The 20557-nt window shown below is 42.2% G+C and overlaps 1 long non-coding RNA gene across 1 annotated transcript; it reads left to right on the top strand.

Moving 5' to 3' along the window:
• Window positions 1–38: 38 nt before the first annotated feature.
• LOC143704945 (uncharacterized) lies at window positions 39–1767 on the top strand. Its single transcript, XR_013191888.1, has 3 exons — window positions 39–239; window positions 1413–1583; window positions 1629–1767. It is a non-coding gene; the product is annotated as an uncharacterized LOC143704945 (long non-coding RNA).
• Window positions 1768–20557: the final 18790 nt, after the last annotated feature.

Below are 20557 nucleotides of genomic sequence, written 5' to 3'. Positions count from 1 at the left end.
TTCTTCATGATGTCTTCCCTCAGCGTTTGACTGGTTTGCTGAAAACCTGACAAAGAAGAAGAAGAAAGACACCATGGGTGTGTTTCTCCGCAGGAAATGGAGGGCTATAAAGCGTTCTGTCAAATCTGCCTCAGACTGGTTTGCTGATGAGCCGGTGGATAACCAGGATCCAGCAGATCTCAGGCCATTATCCGTCTCCAGTCCATCCACACTGGATTCTGGGATAGCGCCGGCTGTTGGTAAGTCTATTATTAGTCTACTGTCATTCTTTTCGTTATAGTTGTATTTATACTTTTGCTCTAGTCTGCGGTTTATATTATTCTTGTTCTCCTTTATTAGTGTTCAACATTTAGCATGTTGGGATCTATCTCTATTTTATTTTTCACTATAATCTAGCGGTGGGAATCTTTTGGTTCCTCACGATTCAAATCGATTCTCGATTGTGAATCAAATTTCGATTTGATATGAGCATTTTGATTGTAGTTTACTGTTGTGTGTTCTTATTTGACTGCGGTACACAGTTTAATAGCTCTAGAAGAAAAGAAAATCCTACTGAATTAAATGTGAACCTTGAAATGTATTTAGTTTTTCTTCCCATTTTAGTCCACCCAATATTATAAAACAAATGAAGCTGACTACAATCATTACACACAGTCTTCTGTATTAAAGCAAGGCAGGCAATTTTATCTTTTATATTAAAAATAGGAACAAAAAAGCAAATTACAAACAATAGGACAAATATAATAGAAAAATATACAAATTAAATAAACTTTAGGTTTTTCATGTACGGTAGCCTATGTTTATTAAACATGTAGTAAGAAATACTACCGAAATTGAATAATCAAATGTAAAAAATAAAACTGTAGTATAAAAAGGTGATTCAGTCAAAAGCAGTGAGTGTTTTTTATTAACATTAATGAAACGTATGGCACCAGTTTATGAGGCTGCTGTCCCTTTAAGAATGAATGCATGAATATAGTTACACATCCGATGTGCATTTTGACGCAGTTGTGTGTGTGTGTGTGTGTGTGTGTAGCTGTGAAAGAGAGCTACACACTTATTGTGATTAACTTTAAGTAACTTTAAGTAGTTAAGTCTAACACAAAATCGATTTATGAAATGTGTGTATGAATAGGTTTTTTCCCGCACTGTAATCCGTATTTTATCTTTAAGGGACAATTGAAAAGGCATTTTTGTGTGTGGGTTGTAGTGATATGTTTATAAGGCATTTATTAATCTGAAAATTATTTTGTGATTCTCTACTGTATCACATGACACAATCACAAGCTATTATAAGTCCATCACTTTTTGCCGTTTTATTGCCTTTACATGATTCGCCTTGGTCGTCTTTGTTCTGTCCGAACTTGACGTGGCGTAATTTAATTTATTTTTCCATTTTTTCTTTTTTTTAGAAAAACAATCAAAAAGGAGGGTGAAGAAAGACATCAGCTCATTCATCCAACGAACATGGAAGACTATAAAGGTTTCCGCTCTTTGTTGTTACGGGGACGACACAGTGGACCCAGATCCAGCAGATCTACAGCCACGAATATCTGTCCTCGCCTGGGAGTTAACCGACCCAGGTCCATCTTACTGCGAGATCAGTTGTGACCCGTTACCCTTCTCAGGTCCATCTCACTGCGAGATCAGTTCTGACACGTTACCCTTCTCAGGTCCATCTTACCCTGGTTCCCAGTCAAGTTCACTCAGCCTCGATTCATCGCTTGATCCAAGTCTATCCGATCTTCTTTCAGAGTTATCGTTTATCCTGGGACCGTCCAGTCACGAGGTTACGCCTGTTCCCAGTTCATCCAGTCTCAAGCTGGCCGATCCTGAGCCCAAACCCGTCTCAGGAGCATCTGGTTTATGGTCAGCTACAGGTGCGTCTACTGTCATTCATTCACATGTGTACCTAGATAGTAAGCATTAATTATGTCGAAATTAATCGTTTCTACAATGCATCGCGATGCAGACGAGGACGATTCGGTATTGGTTCAGTAATAGACCATAACCGATTATAATTGTACTGACGCTTTTCTGACGTCATATGTATGTAATATGTGCATCTTTAGTACAGGATACTGTTGTTACAGCGAGGAAGGGAAGGAAGGTGAAGCAGGCGTCCTCATGAAACTCTGTGTCCATCAATCATTTCTTTCTTGAGGATAGCGGATTTTCCCAGTTGTTTTCAATGGGAACCAGTCAGCCACTATATTGGAGGAGCGAGCAACTGGTAACATCCGGTGGTCGTCCAGCCCACTCCAAAAGCACATCTTCAACTCTCCCTCATCCCAGCGAACGACCCCCTTAATAAAGGGACCGAAGTTGGTCCTCGAGATGGAGGGAAACTGCTGCCCAATCCATATTGCTCTTTAGGTCCTGCACTTCGTTATGGCGGGGCAGGCAAGAGAGGAGAAGTGGATCTTAATTGGGGCTGCACGATTTGGGGAAAATGTCATATTGCGATTATTGAGGTCAATATTGCAATTGCGATATAATAAACAAATGGTTTCATGAGTCAACTTGCTTGGTTCTCAAGGAAAATGCACACACAGATTAGTGATAATGCTGAAATGTGTATTTCTCAACTCAAACTAGCAACAACAACTAAATGATTGATAACACCTATAGTGATCAATAAGCCGTTGATGTATGGATAAAAATCCGCTTCATAAGCAAGTGAGATAGCCTCGACTACCCACTTGCTCAATATCTGCTTGGAAGCAGGGTAACCTTTTCTAGGTGATCCGAAAAAGACAAATAGTTGGTCCGAATTACGCCACAGGGCAGCTCTGTGAACATAAGCATCCGAAGGCTGAACCGGGCACAGCAGATTAATTCTTTCCTGATCTGGTGTAATAAAAAGTGGAGTATAAAAGGCCTGCAGCACGATTGGGCCCGAAACATTAGTAGGGACCTTAGGAACATAACCCAGCCTAGGGTGAAGAAAATCCTTCACCATGCCAAGTGCAAATTCCAGGCACAAAGGAGCAACCGACAAGGCTTACAGATCTCAAATTCTCTTGATAGAAGAAATAGCAATGAGAAATAAAGTTTTTAGCTTAAGGAACTGTGATGAGGTTCAGTGTGTGGTAGGGATGTGACGGTGAGGATATTTTCCCACCGGTTAATCGACGTGTGACAACACCGGTAATACTGGTATCACTTACTGGGGGCTTTTAAATCACTAATTTAAAGGTAAACGTAAAATGCGCGCGTTTGCACAGGCATAATTGGTGGTCGTGCGGAGCAACGCTGTTTTGTTATTGTGCGCTGAATTGGCGCTAATTTGAAAACGAAACTAAATTTTTTTTTTTACATCGCTTATAAAAAGCTGGTGCGTCAGGGTGCACTTCACTTTTAAATTAGCGTCAATTCTTCCTTCGCATGGAGTTTGATGCGATCTGACAAATCATAATCCACCATATTTTGTCCGACAAAGCAGTCAGGAGAGTTAGTAGATTACAGTCGGTGGATTTGAACTTGGCTTTAACTGAGGCAATCTCTCACGTCACGACACATTAGAGCCACAAAACGGTAGGCCTATTTATTGTTTCATTTTCTTTGACTGACCAAATTTGAAAGTTGAGACTTTGTTTCATATTAAATATTACCTGCTCGGTCCTTTCTGTCAGCGCGTTGTCAGTGTCCTTGTAGGCTACTTGAGTTGCACGTATAAAATGAAGTTAACGAACAAACATGATCCATCAGGAAACGCCATAGATCGCTGAATTTCACTGCACTTCATGAAGAGTTTTTCTTTTGCGTGAAGAAGCCGCTCGCCGGAGATGTGTTAAAAGACAGCGGAGTGCATTCGTGATTATTAGGCTACCGGTATAATAATCATCCTGGCTCCGTGTCTGAGAGAGTAATTTACTCTCTTACCTTTGTTCTTTGATTAACATTAGTGACACTTTAAGACCAGACGCTGCTGACAGAGATGCGATCTGACACGCGTCCCATTTTCTCACAAATCTCTACGTTAATTTAAGACTTTATTTAAATCATTTAATACTGCTCTTATGAGGACACTCGACAAAACGGACATTTTGGCATAATTTGTGTGTGTTATGGACTGTTCAAGCCCAAAAGAGAACTCTATACTGACGCGCGTCTTTTCTGTGGGTCGTGTGTGTGTGTGTGTGTGTAATAGGCAGGACTTATAGCGGGGTCTCTTTAGTCTTGTCGCGCTTAAAAGCATTGACATTAATAAGAGCGTGATCATACAACGCTAGCCAACGGGTGACAGAAAAAAAACGGATACTGCGTAATTGCGTTAAATATTTTAACGCTTAAAAAAAATTTTTTTTTTGTTTTTTCACCGCGGTGTCGCGGTGGGCAAGTGATGAAACTGGTGTTGCAACTGAACACCGTGTAACACCGGTAACACCGACTACTGTAGCAAGTCTAGTGTGTGGGTGGAAGGAAGAAGACAAGGTCGGCGTGACTGGGACTCGCACTTTATTGAAAAACAAATAAACAGAAAATAAAAGTTGCGCCACGTGCGCCTTCACCGTAGCCTCAGCTACAGCAACGTTCATAGAACACTCTTTATGCTGTATCAGCTCTCGGTTCACTCAGACGAACACTCTTTATGCTGTACCAGCTCTCGGTTCACTCAGACGAACACTCTTTATGCTGTACCAGCTCTCGGTTCACTCAGACGAACACTCTTTATGCTGTATCAGCTCTCGGTTCACTCAGACGAACACTCTTTATGCTGTATCAGCTCTCGGTTCACTCAGACGAACACTCTTTATGCTGTACCAGCTCTCGGTTCACTCAGACGAACACTCTTTATGCTGTACCATCTCTCGGTTCACTCAGACGAACACTCTTTATGCTGTATCAGCTCTCGGTTCACTCAGACGAACACTCTTTATGCTGTATCAGCTCTCGGTTCACTCAGACGAACACTCTTTATGCTGTACCACCTCTCGGTTCACTCAGACGAACACTCTTTATGCTGTATCAGCTCTCGGTTCACTCAGACGAACACTCTTTATGCTGTATCAGCTCTCGGTTCACTCAGACGAACACTCTTTATGCTGTATCAGCTCTCGGTTCACTCAGACGAACACTCTTTCTGCTGTACCACCTCTCGGTTCACTCAGACGAACACTCTTTATGCTGTACCAGCTCTCGGTTCACTCAGACGAACACTCTTTCTGCTGTATCAGCTCTCGGTTCACTAAGACGAACACTCTTTATGCTGTACCAGCTCTCGGTTCACTCAGACGAACACTCTTTCTGCTGTATCAGCTCTCGGTTCACTCAGACGAACACTCTTTATGCTGTACCAGCTCTCGGTTCACTCAGACGAACACTCTTTATGCTGTGTCAGCTCTCGGTTCACTCAGACGAACACTCTTTCTGCTGTATCAATTCTCGGTTCACTCAGACGAACACTCTTTATGCTGTACCAGCTCTCGGTTCACTCAGACGAACACTCTTTATGCTGTACCAGATCTCGGTTCACTCAGACGAACACTCTTTCTGCTGTATCAGCTCTCGGTTCACTCAGACGAACACTCTTTCTGCTGTACCAGCTCTCGGTTCACTCAGACGAACACTCTTTATGCTGTACCAGCTCTCGGTTCACTCAGACGAACACTCTTTCTGCTGTATCAGCTCTCGGTTCACTCAGACGAACACTCTTTATGCTGTACCAGCTCTCGGTTCACTCAGACGAACACTCTTTCTGCTGTATCAGCTCTCGGTTCACTCAGACGAACACTCTTTCTGCTGTATCAGCTCTCGGTTCACTCAGACGAACACTCTTTATGCTGTACCAGCTCTCGGTTCACTCAGACGAACACTCTTTATGCTGTACCAGCTCTCGGTTCACTCAGACGAACACTCTTTATGCTGTATCAGCTCTCGGTTCACTCAGACGAACACTCTTTATGCTGTACCAGCTCTCGGTTCACTCAGACGAACACTCTTTATGCTGTATCAGCTCTCGGTTCACTCAGATGAACACTCTTACTGCTGTACCAGCTCTCGGTTCACTCAGACGAACACTCTTTCTGCTGTACCAGATCTCGGTTCACTCAGACGAACACTCTTTATGCTGTACCAGCTCTCGGTTCACTCAGACGAACACTCTTTATGCTGTATCAGCTCTCGGTTCACTCAGATGAACACTCTTACTGCTGTACCAGCTCTCGGTTCACTCAGACGAACACTCTTTATGCTGTATCAGCTCTCGGTTCACTCAGACGAACACTCTTTATGCTGTACCAGCTCTCGGTTCACTCAGACGAACACTCTTTATGCTGTACCAGTTCTCGGTTCACTCAGACGAACACTCTTTATGCTGTACCAGCTCTCGGTTCACTCAGACGAACACTCTTTATGTTGTATCAGCTCTCGGTTCACTCAGACGAACACTCTTTATGCTGTATCAGCTCTCGGTTCACTCAGACGAACACTCTTTATGCTGTATCAGCTCTCGGTTCACTCAGACGAACACTCTTTCTGCTTTACCACCTCTCGGTTCACTCAGATAACACTCTTTCTGCTGTACCACCTCTAGGTTCACTCAGACGAACACTCTTTATGCTGTACCAGCTCTCGGTTCACTCAGACGAACACTCTTTCTGCTGTACCACCTCTCGGTTCACTCAGACGAACACTCTTTATGCTGTATCAGCTCTCGGTTCACTCAGACGAACTCTCTTTATGCTGTATCAGCTCTCGGTTCACGCAGACGAACACTCTTTATGCTGTATCAGCTCTCGGTTCACTCAGATAACACTCTTTATTCTGTACCAGCTCTCGGTTCACTCAGACGAACACTCTTTCTGCTGTACCACCTCTCGGTTCACTCAGACGAACACTCTTTATGCTGTATCAGCTCTCGGTTCACTCAGACGAACACTCTTTATGCTGTATCAGCTCTCGGTTCACTCAGACGAACACTCTTTATGCTGTACCAGCTCTCGGTTCACTCAGACGAACACTCTTTATGTTGTACCAGCTCTCGGTTCACTCAGACGAACACTCTTTCTGCTGTACCACCTCTCGGTTCACTCAGACGAACACTCTTTATGCTGTATCAGCTCTCGGTTCACTCAGACGAACACTCTTTATGCTGTATCAGCTCTCGGTTCACTCAGACGAACACTCTTTATGTTGTACCAGCTCTCGGTTCACTCAGACGAACACTCTTTCTGCTGTACCACCTCTCGGTTCACTCAGACGAACACTCTTTATGCTGTATCAGCTCTCGGTTCACTCAGACGAACACTCTTTATGCTGTATCAGCTCTCGGTTCACTCAGATAACACTCTTTATGCTGTACCAGCTCTCGGTTCACTCAGATAACACTCTTTATGCTGTATCAGCTCTCGGTTCACTCAGATAACACTCTTTATGCTGTACCAGTTCTCGGTTCACTCAGACGAACACTCTTTATGCTGTATCAGCTCTCGGTTCGCTCAGACGAACACTCTTTATGCTGTACCAGCTCTCGGTTCACTCAGACGAACACTCTTTATGCTGTATCAGCTCTCGGTTCACTCAGATGAACACTCTTACTGCTGTACCAGCTCTCGGTTCACTCAGACGAACACTCTTTCTGCTGTACCAGATCTCGGTTCACTCAGACGAACACTCTTTATGCTGTACCAGCTCTCGGTTCACTCAGACGAACACTCTTTATGCTGTATCAGCTCTCGGTTCACTCAGATGAACACTCTTACTGCTGTACCAGCTCTCGGTTCACTCAGACGAACACTCTTTATGCTGTATCAGCTCTCGGTTCACTCAGACGAACACTCTTTATGCTGTACCAGCTCTCGGTTCACTCAGACGAACACTCTTTATGCTGTACCAGTTCTCGGTTCACTCAGACGAACACTCTTTATGCTGTACCAGCTCTCGGTTCACTCAGACGAACACTCTTTATGTTGTATCAGCTCTCGGTTCACTCAGACGAACACTCTTTATGCTGTATCAGCTCTCGGTTCACTCAGACGAACACTCTTTATGCTGTATCAGCTCTCGGTTCACTCAGACGAACACTCTTTCTGCTTTACCACCTCTCGGTTCACTCAGATAACACTCTTTCTGCTGTACCACCTCTAGGTTCACTCAGACGAACACTCTTTATGCTGTACCAGCTCTCGGTTCACTCAGACGAACACTCTTTCTGCTGTACCACCTCTCGGTTCACTCAGACGAACACTCTTTATGCTGTATCAGCTCTCGGTTCACTCAGACGAACTCTCTTTATGCTGTATCAGCTCTCGGTTCACGCAGACGAACACTCTTTATGCTGTATCAGCTCTCGGTTCACTCAGATAACACTCTTTATTCTGTACCAGCTCTCGGTTCACTCAGACGAACACTCTTTCTGCTGTACCACCTCTCGGTTCACTCAGACGAACACTCTTTATGCTGTATCAGCTCTCGGTTCACTCAGACGAACACTCTTTATGCTGTATCAGCTCTCGGTTCACTCAGACGAACACTCTTTATGCTGTACCAGCTCTCGGTTCACTCAGACGAACACTCTTTATGTTGTACCAGCTCTCGGTTCACTCAGACGAACACTCTTTCTGCTGTACCACCTCTCGGTTCACTCAGACGAACACTCTTTATGCTGTATCAGCTCTCGGTTCACTCAGACGAACACTCTTTATGCTGTATCAGCTCTCGGTTCACTCAGACGAACACTCTTTATGTTGTACCAGCTCTCGGTTCACTCAGACGAACACTCTTTCTGCTGTACCACCTCTCGGTTCACTCAGACGAACACTCTTTATGCTGTATCAGCTCTCGGTTCACTCAGACGAACACTCTTTATGCTGTATCAGCTCTCGGTTCACTCAGATAACACTCTTTATGCTGTACCAGCTCTCGGTTCACTCAGATAACACTCTTTATGCTGTATCAGCTCTCGGTTCACTCAGATAACACTCTTTATGCTGTACCAGTTCTCGGTTCACTCAGACGAACACTCTTTATGCTGTATCAGCTCTCGGTTCGCTCAGACGAACACTCTTTATGCTGTACCAGCTCTCGGTTCACTCAGACGAACACTCTTTATGCTGTATCAGCTCTCGGTTCGCTGTATGTCTCGGTTCGTCCTTCTCTCTCACCCGCTCTCTCATTCCTAATGGCTTATATGCGGTCTCTCCATCAGGGCATCTCCAAATCTGAGGGAAAAAAAAATAAACTAAAATTGGGAACTTGCATGCAGTTTAATATTTTCGAGTCAATTGATTTCACCTACCAATCATATGAGAGGAACGCAGCTCTAACTAACGGCACAAGCCTATCAGAAGCAGAGCAGGGCGGGTCCTGGTAACACGAGGTGAATGAGATCCATACGTCACGTTAGCGTCGTCGGTGAAAGCATGGAGCGCAAGTTCATGAAGCCTGGGGATGATGTCCTACCCACGGGTGTAATTTCCTATACGCACAGGGGGGACTTATCCCCCACACTTTTCAAAATCGCATTTGTGCCCCCCTCCACTTTCAAATTCATTTATGATTTTTAACCGCACGCCGTCATTGCCACGGAGGAGCAGGACCGAGTCTGTGTAAAATGGCTCACTGACTTGGGGGGGGGGGGGGGGGGGGGGGGGGATTTTGCCCAACATCAAATGGCAAACGTAATGCAAGCGGAACGAAACTGCTAGTTATTATGTGGTTGACGGACCGTTTATCAGTTTGGACCAAACCAGCGCGAGCCGATCTTGATCAAGCGACACTGTTACTACACAGCGCTAATAAGAGATCAAGTAAAGGAAGAATTTGAATTTGGCACAGAAGTAATAACATTGCTGCGAGATCTAGTGAGAAATATTCACATTTCTCCGTTATTAACGGATCAAACAGCACTGACGTGGAAACCAGGAAGAAACATTGTGCCATGTATGAACTATCCAGTGTCCACAGATCAGCAACATTCACCATGGATATACTGTAGTAACACTAACTGCAACCATGGAAGTTTGGCAGGAATAGTAGGCTATAATGCCTTCAAGTAATATTACGTTGGTTTTATTTTGACATTATGAATACAATTGCTGCCCTCAAACTAATCTGAACTAAAATATAACTTTATTTATAACTACTACAATATTGCATTTAATTTTTTCCAAGGAGCTGTTTTGTTTTATATGCTCCTAAGAAGAGTCAATTATAGCTCCAGAATTGCTCAAAGTAAAACAAATATCAATCATACTTTATGATGTTAGTTTTCATTTAAAAAAAGAATAAAAAAAAATGAAATCAAGGAAATTACCAAAAACCTAAAACCTGGTAAACAGTAAATTCTAACAACATAGGGCTATTTAGATAAACAATCTGGCGAGCATGTTGTTTTAGGCTAACACACCAACAGCAAATTTCTGTTGACACGTCTGCCATAGCCTGACGTGGTCTGTATCGCTTTTACTGGCACTATGTAACTTCGGGGAAAGTAACCGGAGCACAAAAAGAACTACAAAATTCGACTGCTTTACGGCATACATAGTTTTTCTTCGTTTGTGATGTCTTTCATAAAATCATGCATCATACTCTACCTTGTCTGTGGCCATCGTTGATTCCAAAGCCGGTGCTGGATAAACAGACAGTGTGCGCGTGCGACAGTAGGCTGCGGTAGGCTAAATTATTTACGACAGCGGTAATGGACAATTCCGCTTCTAACCTGTAGGGGGCGACCGCAGAGCAAAAGTTCCTTGGTGTTGCTTTAACGTTCTAATGAGCAGGTGTAGCGTTTGCGGCACAGAGAGTTTTAATGTCATCATGGATGAAAAGAAAGAAGATGTGAGTTGGTTGATTGCGTAAATTAACTCAGGTCAGGATAATCATATTTTCTGTTTACACCTTTTGATGTTAACCGTACGTCGTTAACTGAGCTAATGTTAACATACACTGCTGCTAGGTAACTTCAGACTGTGAACATTCTGTCGCTTAGTAAAAAAACATTCTGTGTAGGCCTACCATAAAAACGGGTCCACTTTAAACCGCATCATTTTCTTTCAGCAATGTATGAGTTTTGTAACAAGTTAGTGCTGTCAACGTTAACGTATGCGATTTATTTTTGTCCAGCTTTAATGTGTTAAAATATTTAACACAATTAACGCAGCATCAGTTCTTTCTGTCATTCTTTAGCTAGGGTTATGATCAAGCTCTTAGCTACAAGACAAAAGAGAACGCGCTTCAGTAAATGTCTTCCTGCCTGACACACACACACACACACACACAAGGCACACACACAGACACACACACACACACACACGAGGCACACACACAGACACACACACGAGGCACAAAAAGTCGCGTGCCAGTATCGAGTTCTCTTTCGCACAATCGAACAATAAAACATACATTTTATTAGTATAGTATCTATATAGTATTAGGCTAGTATCCTCACAAGAACCAATCATTATAAATCTTAAATGGAAGTAATGAGGAGTGAGAGAATGAGATGCGTGATGCTGTCAGCAGCGGCATATCTTAAAGTGACAGCAGCCACTAATTCTCTATGTCAGTAAAGTTATTTTAAGAACACAGGGAACATATAAAACTACTAACTACTCTTTGACTAAAGAACGCTTGTAGCTTTAATTAGGATTAATCTAATTTAATTTATAATTTATGCAGTGCGGACTATTTTATAACCCTATTAAATTTCTGTATATTTCATACCTGTTAGACAGGAAAGGTACAGGTAAATATGACATTTATTATGGGTTTAAGTGAGGATTGTTTTAAGTTCACTTTAATTAAAAGTTGTTATATTTTTTTGAAGCCTAACAAATGTTAAAAATTTGGGGGGAAATCATTTATCGAGACATCAGTATATTAATATCAGTGATACTGGCCTTCATTCTTAAAAAGATGAAAAGATGCCATTAAGATACAGCTGTAATATTTGAAAATAAATGGTTCCATTGAAGATAAGTCCGTCTGTGCAGCACCACCACCCCCCCCCCCCCCCTACCTCCCCACCGCCTACGCCCTATTCTGACGTGCTCTCTTGTGCGCACGCATGATACTAGCACGCGTCTTTCTGTTAGTCACAGTCAGGACATTCACAAGCAGCGCGCTCTTTTTTTGTCTTGTCGCGGTTCAATGGTTTTAAAGCATTTCCGTGAATAAGAGCGGGATCATGTAACACTAGTCAAATTATGCCAAAATGAACAGATGCTGCCCTGATTAAGTCAAGTCAAGTCAAGTCACCTTTATTTTGTATAGCGCTTTTTACAATACAGATTGTATCAAAGCAGCTTCACAGTGATAACATGAAAACAATATAACAGAGTTTGTTTCTAAAAGAAAATTGCGTCAACGTCCACCGTAAGTAAGGCAGATCAATAATATTATTGAATAATAAATGTCCCCAACTAAGCAAGCCAAAAGCCAAGGCAACAGTGGCAAGGAACCAAAACTCCATCAGGTGACAGAATGGAGAAAAAAACCTTGGGAGAAACCAGACTCAGTCGGAGGGCCAGTTCTCCTCTGGCCAACGAAGGAACAGTGCATGATTTATGATTCGGGCAGCATTACAAGGCAGATTGGATCGGAACATTTAGAATATTTATCCATTTCCATCTTTTGGAAGTCCAAGTAATCACGCCGGTGTTGAGACGAGTTGTTGAGGATCAGTGCCGTCCACCATAGAGGGTCCATATCGCCGGTGTTGAGTCGTCTCTTCACAGGCTTTGTGATTGGCGTATCTGAAGTCTCCGTGAAAGGCTGGATACAAACTGGAGCTGACGAACGCCGTTTTTCTCGGGACTCGCGTCCCGAGATAACAGCACAAAAGCAAAAAGGGAAAATAATTAGCGTAGCTGCTGTTCATAATGATTTCCATAACACGGGCGTAAATGATAAAAAACATGAAGACAGTGATTCTTGCGTCCCACAGTCACCCCCCTCCGTCCCCCACTCAACTCAGCCCTGCTTACTGACCTCTACATCCCTCCTGCTGCTGAGACCCAACCACAATCTCACAATCTCTCCGCAGCCCAACCATACGCGCCGACCCGTTTGACTAAGGCTGTCGAGCCCCACTGTCGTCGTTTAAGCAGGTTCAGTGGCAACGGTTCCGTATGGCATACCACCTACCGCAAAACACAATATCTACCCAACGACCCGTCATTCACGCAATATACACAGGAACGTAATGACTGTAAATACTATGCAACCTATACAAATAACCTACAGACTCTTCAAGTTTTATAATATTAAATGCATTTGATCTGATTCAGCAGTGGTATAAAAGGTAAGCATTATGTAAATGCTTGGCTAAAGAGATGCGTCTTTAATCTAGTTTTAAACTGGGACAGCGAGTCACAGCCTCGAACAATATCAGGAAGGCTATTCCAGAGTTTTGGAGCTAAATGTGAGAACGCCCTTCCTCCTTTAGTGGACTTAGATATCCTAGGAATGACCAGACGCCTCGAATTTAGTGATCTTAAAGAACGCGATGGATTGTAGGGCGATAGAAGGTCCATTAAATACACAGGAGCTAAACCATTTAGGGCTTTATAGGTCAGTAATAGTAGTTTGTAATTGATACGGAACTTGATAGGTAACCAGTGTAGAGATGATACAATTGGTGTTATATGATCATATTTTCTTGACCTAGTAAGAACTCTAGCGGCTGCATTTTGCACAAACTGTAGCTTGTTTATTTAGGATGCAGGACAGCCAGCTAATAAAGCATTACAATAATCTAGTCTCGAGGTCATGAATGCATGAACTAACTTTTCTGCATCAGAAACAGATAGCATGTTACGTAGCTTTGTAATGTTTCTAAGGTGGAAAAAGGCTGTTCTTGTAACATATGAAATACGATTTTCGAAAGACAAGTTGCGGTCTAGAATAACACCCAGGTCTTTTACTGTAGTGGATAAAGTAACAGGACATCCTTCTATATTAAAGTTGTATTGTAAGTGAGTTTGTGGGCAGTTTTTTGGACCAATAAGTAATACCTCTGTTTTATCTGAATTTAGTAGCAGGAAATTACACGTCATCCAGCATTTTATATCTTTGAGACACTCTGTCAAATTTGATAAGTTAGTGTTTTCATCTGGCCGTGATGAAATTTATAATTGAGTGTCATCAGCATAACAGTGGAAATTAATTCCATGTTTTCTTATAATATTACCAAGTGGGAGCATATATATTGAGAATAGCAGAGGGCCTAACACCGATCCTTGCGGCACTCCATAGTCTACTGACGTTATCTTTGATTTTTCCCCATTTAAACAGACAAAATGGTAACGGTCTGATAAGTACGATCTAAACCAGCTTAATGCCTGTCCCTGAACTCCAGTGTAGTTTTGTAGTCGATCCAGGAGTATTTTATGATCTATAGTGTCGAACGCAGCGCTAAGATCGAGTAGAACTAGTATTGAGATACAGCCTTGGTCAGAAGCTAAAAGTAAATCATTTGTAATTTTAACTAGCGCAGTTTCTGTGCTATGATGCGGTCTGAATCCTGACTGGAATTTTTCATATATCTCATTTTCTTGCAAGAAAGAGCACAATTGAGCGGACACAATTTTTTCTAGTATTTTAGACATAAATGGAAGATTTGAGATGGGTCTCTAATTTGCTTACAAAAAAGATATTTGGGTCTAATTGCGGTTTCTTAATGAGAGGTTTTATTACTGCCAGCTTGAATATTCTTGGAACATGACCTAAAAATAAAGACGAGTTAATAATATTGAGAAGAGGCTCTTCCACTACAGGTAACACTTCTTTCAGTAGTTTAGTGGGTATTAGATGTATGAAACATGTTGTTGGTTTCGATGCAATGATAAGTTTATTTAGCTCTTCCTGTCCTATAGTTGTAAAGCGGTGTAGTTCTTCTTGAGGGGCGATAATTGAGGCTGAATCATAAGACACCATAAAAGAGTGTACATTTACAATTGTGTTACGGATGCTTTCTATTTTCTCATTAAAGTAGTTCATAAAATCATTACTACTATACTGTTACGGAATATTTTGCTCTGGTGATGTCTGTATATTTGTTAGTCTAGCCACGGTGTTAAATAAAAACCTTGGATTATTTTGGTTATTTTCTATTAGTTTGTGGAGATGCTCAGCCCTGGCTGCTTTTAGAGCCTTTTTATAACGTGACATACTGTCTTTCCACGCAATTCTAAAGACCTATAAATTAGTTTGTTTCCATTTACGCTCTAAGTTACGAGTTTCTCTCTTGATAACATGCGTAGCACTGTTGTACCAAGGTGCTTTAGTTTTCTCTCTAACCTTTTTTGATCTAATTGGTGCAACAATATCTAATGTACTAGAGAAAATGGTGCTCAAACTGCTAGTCATTTCCTCTAGTTCATCTGTTTGTTTGGGTGCACTGAGCAGCTGAGATAGATCAGGTAAGCTATTTGAGAATCTATCTATAGTGGTTGGAACGATTGTTCTGCCTGGTCTATAACGTGGCGCAACATGACAAATTTCAGCAGTACGTATTATACAAGTTACCATGTGATGATCAGTGAGATCGTCACTTTGCGGTATAATATCTATATCAGTTGGATTGGCTCCATATGATATAATTAAGTCTAGTGTATGATTTAGACGATGAGTGGGACCACTGACGTTTTGCTTGACCCCAAAAGAGTTTAATAAATCTGTAAACGCAGTCCCTAACGCATCATTTGTGTTATCTACGTGTATGTTAAAATCTCCAACAATTATTGCTTTATCGGTATTGACCAATAGATCTGAGATAAACTCTGCAAACTCTTTTAGGAAATCAGCATAGCCCTGGAGGTCTATATACAGTAGCCAAGGCTAGAGATAATAGGGATTTCTTTCTTACATCTAAGAGCGTAATATTTAGTACAAGTACTTCAAACGAATTAAACCTGTGACCTGTTTCCTGAGTAACATTAAGAATATCTCTATAGATTGTTGCAACACCGCCGCCACGACCGATCAGACGGGGCTCATGCTTATAACAGTATCCTGGTGGAGTAGACTCATTTAGACCGAAATACTCATTTGGTTTAAGCCAGGTTTCAGTAAGGCAAAGTACATCGAAACTATTATCTGTGACCATTTCATTTACAATAGCCGCCTTGGGTGTGAGCGATCTAATGTTTAGAAGACCTAGTTTTAGAAATTGTTTTTGTTCACTGATATTTAGATTTTCAGGTTTAATTACAATAAGATTTTTCCTAGATCCTACAGTAGATTTATTATATGGCCTCACTAAACGAGGAATAGACACAGTTTCTATATAATGTTCTACACTAATTATATCAATTAATTTGGCACAGCAAAGACTGTGATTTGGACTTTGATTTTCTAGTCATATGGTGTGTAACGTCTTGGAGATGTTGTCCGACAGAACAGCCGCTCCGATTCTGCAATTATTTACAAAGAGCAGTTTCTGTTCATTACACCATGACATTAACCATTCATTTAGTGCAAATAATCTACTGAACCTTTCCTGTCCTTGTCGGTACGTGGGAAGCGGTCCAGACACGATGATCGTTGCTTCAGGCGCTGTGCTGCGTACCGTCTCGATCAGGCTCTTGTAGTCCTTCTTCAGAACCTCCGTCTGCCGCAGCCTGATGTCATTTACTCCCGTGTGCAGCACAACAGCTCCGACGCGCTCGTCACCGTTCAGGATCTCGGGAACCTGTGCGGCGACATCAAGAACACGAGCACCAGGAAAGCAGTGAGTGCGCACCTTACGCTTACCTGAGGTAGCGCGGACATGACGGACCATGGAACTGCCGATGATCACGGCGTCGTCGCGTTCCGACTCGCGAAGGGGGGAGAAGCGGTTCCGGGTGGAGATCTCGAAGACCGGGAGGGGCGGTGAGGTTCTTGCTCTGGTCCTGGCTCGTGTCTTTCGCTGTGGGATCACCCAGGGTCCATGGTGTTGTGTCGGTGCCGGAGTGAATGATGCCAGAGATGATCGCGTCCTCCTGGGCAGAGAAACGCACGGAGTAGACGAAGTCGGAGTCAAAAAGTTACTAACCACTGACTTATGAGCATCGGCGCGTGACGTTTCAAGCGCTGATCGCCGATCCCGCAGCTCGGCTTGTTTCTCCAGCAGATCACGGATCTGTTTCTCCACCGATTCCAGCTCCAATCGTACCGAAATCAGCTCGAATGTGTCCTCACCTGCACTCAGAGGTAACGTTAGACACACATCCGATATGTTCGCCATTATAACAGATGAACAGTAAATTAGTAGTGATACTACCAATATCACTACTAATTTAGGACTGAAATGCTGGATATAACCTGTATCCTTTCAGTGAAACGGGTGTAAAATAAGACGGTCGGTAGGCCACGCGAGGCCACGCGTGAAATGCTAGCGGACTAAAGGCTAGTAGCCGAGATTCTCAAAGTTGGATCTAAGTAGCGATATCAAAGTAATCCGATTGTTTTTTATAAGGAATAGTAGCGAGGATAAGTTCCCATGATATAAAAATAGAAAGTGCTTGTTTATAAATGAGTTGAAAAGAAGAAAATCAAGGATTAATGAATCAATTCGACGGAGCTACAAACACAAACCGCATGCGCATAAACCATCAACTTACAGTGAAAGATCATGACAACAGGCTATTTTATATGTGCTTGCTATTTAAAAAGGTGTATAAATCTGACAAATCATATTTCTATTTAAGTCCAGTGTTTTGCACAAGTTTCTGTAAGGGTTGTGTTTTGGGGTGGGGCTTGGTCTAGGTCGTTTAAAATATGAATCATTAACTTGATAAAAACAAAAGTGAAAGTCTGCAATGTCCTGAGCTTAAAAATATAGTGAAACAAACATGTGTTTGTCAATTAGGCTAATTTTTTGATGTGCTGAGTCAGGATGGCTGCTAAAAAAAGAAAAGTAGACATTAGGAGCTACTTTAAAACAAACACAAGCAAGTCGTTTAAAATATTTTCTCAATTGTTAAAGTGTAGAGTCATCAACAATTGTAAAAATAATAATTAACCATAAATGTTTTCCCTCACTGTTAATTCCCTCAATGTGTTATTTTGCCAGCTGAGTTGACCGAAACAGTCCTGCTAGGTAGTAGCTCAGGAGGAGAGGCAGGGTCACGGGTGAGGTCAAGCTATGACATGATGTTGACATGTTAGTAGTGAGAATCATTATTGTGACAATTGTTAGGCAGATGATCTGCTATAGTTCTTCAATGTGTGTTTGAAATGAGAGCTTTGATTAGGCACAAGTTGTTGTCTCATTTTTCATATGCATACATTGTTTCATTTTATCAGGTGACCAAAACAGTCCTGCTAAGTAGTAGCACAGGAAGAGAGGCAGGGTCACAGGTGAGGCCTAGGCTGGTGACAATGTAATCATAAGAGTAAATGTAGATAATTGTTTTGTATTACATCGAGGTTCCACTGGTATATTAAAGGTGCAGTGTGTGATTTTTAGCGACATCTAGCGGTTCGGCTGCGAGTTGCACTGAGGGCTCAGCCCACTGCTCACCCCACCCTTTCGAAGAAGCTACGGTGCCTGAAACTGGACAAACGTATCGTCGTCTGAGACAGCAGAGAATAGCCAGAGTAAGCCAAGAGTGTGTAACATTGTCACTGTTTCTGTACCACAGTCCATTATAAACCACATCATGGATAAAGTTTACAAAGCCATAGTCAGGTGAGGATCAAGGGTCTTAATATATAATATAATAATAGTAATCAGCTGATTGTCTCACAAACGTAACCAGCACATTTCCCCCCACATAGCAAACCCATAATACAGCGAGGGAGAAGAAACACATGATGCACATATGCAACTATATATTTTTTTTAACAGGGTAGTAAAAGTTTATTTGGCTAAATATGAGCTGTTACTGTGGCTGAGCTGGTTAAAGCGTAAAGCCTTCATAAGCGTAAAAACTCGACGCGTCCGCATGAGCCCAAAGGTGCGCGCGGCAAAAGTGGCATGATTGTAACAGCACGCACCTCCGCATCCCCTACACACCATTTACTACACACAATAGGCTTTTTTTTCTCTGATTTTGAAAACTCTTCGCGATCGACTTAAAATGCTTCCAAGATCGTTTTGTAGACCGCGATCGACGGGTTGGTGATTCCTGTAACGTTACTGTTTTACGGTCAATGACAAGAGTACTAATCAGCTGTCTCACGAACATAACCAGCACATTTATCCCCACATAGCAAAGCCATAACACAGCGAGGGAGAAGAACTAAGTTACATGAAACAATCCAACTACATATTTTACACCACTGACAAGGGAAAAGTCACTACTCACGGTGTTTATGGCTAGCTTCTAGCTTTCTGCTGCTTCTCTTTCAAGGTAGTGACGAAACGCGCTCTATAGCGATGTTTGTTCGCTGTCGGCTACGGTAGAAACATGACGTCACAATATGTCAACCTTTATAGAAGGGGGTGCCCGCGGTTATGTAGATATAAATGTCTCATTCTAAGGTAATAAAAACATTACGGTTTATTAATAAGTTCTTTATACACCACTGAAAACATAGTTATGGATTTCATATTGCATTTCTGTTTATAGATACTCAAAATTTTTACACATTGCACCTTTAAGAGGTTTATTAATCACTCATCATACATGGTTTTAATAATATGGGCATAAAGTGGTTACTAGCCGTATCAGTGTGTAGATGTATTTTTCAAATGTGGTAGTTGATACAGAGTGGTTAATTGTGTACTGTGGTGTATTTTTAAGGATGCTGGTCCATCTGTAGACAGCAATAAACAGAGCAGCTGTGAAAGTGATGACATCAAAGAACAGAGAGACAACAATGAAGAACAGTGTAGAACTGGAGATATTCTGGACTTTGACATCAAGCCAAACCAACCTCACCCCAAGAACATTGCAGTTCAAAAGCTGTCAAATAGGGTCCTCCATTTTCAGGAAAATTGGTACAAGCCGTATCCATGGCTTCACTATAGCCCCACTGTGAAGGGAATTCTCTGTTTTTACTGTGTGAAAACATACACAATAAATAAAAATACACTGTCCAAAAAAGCAGACCCTGCGTTTTCCTCAAAGGGATTTAGTAACTGGAAGAATGCTCTTGCTAGCTTTGAACGCCACCAGAATAGTAAATCCCACCATCATGCAGCACAGTTTGTGCTCAAGAAGCAAACCCAGTAGATTCACATCCCTCAAGTGCCTGGGCAAAGCAACAAGATAATGCTAGGCACTGCCTGCAAAATATTGTAAGTTCAGTACAGTACCTAGCTAGGCAGGGTCTGGCACTGCGAGGCCATGAGACCCAAGATGGGAATCTATTTCAGCTTTTGAAATTTAAAGCAGATGATGCTAGTCTCTCTAGTTGGCTATCCCGTTGTCATGACTAATACCTCTCCTCCAGTGCAAAATTAGTTTTTGCAATTGTTAGGAAACTGGATTGTCAGAAGTATTGCAGTCTCTACCAGTTTTGCAGTACTCACTCATTATAGATGGCACTCAAGATGTATCAGGAGTAGAGCAAGAATCTATCTGTTTTAGATATGTGGACCATGACCTGATACCACGTTTTTGTTGGTTTATATAAAGTTCCCGGGACTACTGGAGTGGAAATTGCTAGGGTGGCTGCGGAT

The sequence above is a fragment of the Siphateles boraxobius genome, unplaced genomic scaffold (genome assembly GCF_051911475.1).
Source record: "Siphateles boraxobius isolate OS27281-9 unplaced genomic scaffold, OSU_SipBor_1 110, whole genome shotgun sequence".
NCBI lineage: Eukaryota > Metazoa > Chordata > Actinopteri > Cypriniformes > Leuciscidae > Siphateles > Siphateles boraxobius.
Note: the sequence above shows the minus strand (reverse complement) of the source record. Positions and strands in the feature narration are given on the sequence as shown.